Here is a 3055-nt window from a genome sequence, read left to right on the forward strand (position 1 = left end):
AAATATGTTTATCTTGCCAAGTCAACAAGCTTCACAATCTGACCAATGATTATGTATGAATGGTTAATCGTTCACAGGTTTCTTTTTTTGCATCAATATCATACCTTAATGATGAAAATGACCCACTCTTTGATGCCAAACTTCTGTAGAGTTGTCTGAAATAAGAAAAGTTGGTTTCTACTCTTCCAAATAATTGAGCGAGAAACATCTCCCCTCCCTTTTGACCTTGAATACTTCATCGCCTGATGGATCTTCTGTCACGCAAACCTTGTTTTTAAAGATTAGGTTCAATCATTTCTCCATTAATTGAACAACACTTTTCTTCTTTCGATCAAGGTTCATATGTAATAAACTTAGTTCCAGAGCAACTTGTAATGGCTATGGTTCCTTTGCCTTTCACATAAAGACACTCACCATTTCCAATTCAAACTTTCATTGTCTTTGTGTTCCTCAAATATTTAAATAACTTTACATCAGATGTCATATGGTTAGAGCAACAACTATGAATTAACCAACTGTCACTTAAATTATGACATGTGAAACAAATTGCAACAATGAGTTGATCTTCTTCTTCTCGACCAACAACTTGAGCTTCAACTTGAGGCTGCTGAATTTTAGTTTAACAAATTACAACTTCATCTCCCTGCTAGTTGCATTTACTGCACTTCACGCCAGGTCTCCTCAAATATTTGAAAGGAGGGTGACCTTTTTTCCATAGTGCCGACAGGGGGGTAGTTAGCCTTCTTACTTTTCCCAAATTTATCATTGTTCTCTCCTTGTATATTTTTGTTCAAATTCTTCTTATTTCTTCCATCATCTTGTTGTCTTACTATTAGGGCTAGACCCTTCATGTCTAATTACACGTCGTTGCTCTTGTGCTTGAAAAGCATTAAGAGCTCTACTAGTGTAACATTAAACAAGTCCTTTGTATTTTATAAGGTTGTAGTAGTAGCTAAATATTTTAGGTACTATTACAAGGACATTCTTAATGATTCTTGAATCGTTAAAAGTTAAATTGAACAATCGGATACAATTTGCTATGTTAAGGAGTCGTATAGAATAGTCATTTATGCATCCCTCGAATCCTATAATTTCCTTCATACTCAATCTTGAGATAATTCTATACCTCTTTTGTTGACTTCAGGGACAAGATACGAGTGAAGATGGGCGATGACACTGCAGTACAAAAGCATGCCTTTGCCTTTGATTTCACTGTTTTCCTCTCCTTGTGGTTTTTAATTTGCGCCATCATGGGATTGTTGTGTGAGGGAACAATTTCATACTCTTCTTCTACAGCCTCCTAGAGATCCAAAGCTTCTAGATATGTTTGCAGTCTAACTGTCGAGATTTTCTAACTTTATCCATCAAAAGTTGGTGGTACCATTGAATAAAAACATGATTTTCCATCCATATAATGCACTAATATAGATTGAACACACACATGTCCCTCAAGAAGAAAATGCTATGTACCAGTTGTTGCTTAAATTGAGTGAACATCAGAAAAAGAACAACTGTCACATCCGGGGAGCACCCCCTAGAAGTAACATGGTGTAATTGACCTCTAAGAGTCTTATACAAGCCCATAGTTATCATTCATCGCATTGTCACAGCTAAATTTAGCGAAAAATTTAAAACTTTCTTACCACACCATATGCTAGAATATTACTTCATATATATAGATAAAATATCAACATACATAGTTAAAGACTCTAGTATCTTTTTGCCATCCTAGACTCAACATCATAAGAATACCATTAGGGACACGTCCCTTACAACATAATCATAAATATAGAATTACAAGACTTTAAACATAACTTGACATAGGACATCCTTGAATCTTAAGGATTCCTTTTTTATTGAGCTTGGGAAACACATAACAAGATCCTTAATCATAGACATCCATTTAAGCAACCTTAGCCTACACTTTTTGTAAAAATTAGAGAATAATGGAGTTAGTACAAGAATGCACTAAGTATGGCAATCGTGCAAAAACATGCATTTAAAAGGTACATTTTCTTGAATCATACTTCATATGCCTTTTTTGAGTAAATTTCATAAAATCTTTATACAATAACACTTATATCATTTACATATTTCATATATACATATTCAAAGGTCAAGCATCATATAAAATCACATATAGAATTTAAGCCACATTAAAAGATCACTTTACAGTGAGCTATTTGCCTTAATAGTGAACTTTTCCTCTTTATGTTGAATCATTTCCTTCTTAATTCCTTAACCTTCCAAGTAATCCCTTAGTGATACTTGGTGCAATGAATCACCTTATGGCCACATGGAAACCATACATACAACTAAACAAGTCATCACATATCATCATACAAGTATAGTACATCAAAGACATAGTTTAGTCAAAACCATAAGAACCTTACAGTAAACCCATAGTCATTATGCACATATACTTATTTTACTTCATATAGAACCTTATGAGACCTTACTCATAATCCCAATCTAAATATACTAGTGCAAAGTACATGCCCCATAACCTCCCTTATGCTTAGTAGACCTATCATGAGACCACAAGCCTTACCATCCAATTCATACATCAACAAGTAAGTGATATAAGAATAAGACCACATCATATTGACTCATACCATGCACATATTCATAACAAGTAGACAATTGCTACCATGCCATGCATAAAGACATAACCATAATCATACACCTTAGATTACCTTCCTAGAACTTCCTAAGGAGCCACTTGTGCAATGTCTAGGTGGGTTCACTACTTCCACCTATCCTAAGTAACCTCTCTTAGTTCATCCTAGTTAGGGTCTTAGTCATTTACTTCCATTGTCCATTTTTACTTTAGGGAAACTATAGCCTTAACCGACACTAAGACCTTGGGTGCTAAACTGTAACGACCTATTTAGTCGTTTTGAGCAGCAGATTTTATTTCTGGAAAAACTGTGTGAGTCGACGGAACCCACGACGGACCGTCATGGGCACGACGGGCCGTCGAGGGGGTCTCGTTCCAAAAGACTTAGACTTCTGAAATTTGGGTACTGAAATCGACTCTCTGAACTTGGCGACG

The sequence above is a fragment of the Solanum pennellii genome, chromosome 6 (assembly GCF_001406875.1).
Source record: "Solanum pennellii chromosome 6, SPENNV200".
NCBI classification, from domain to species: Eukaryota; Viridiplantae; Streptophyta; class Magnoliopsida; order Solanales; family Solanaceae; genus Solanum; species Solanum pennellii.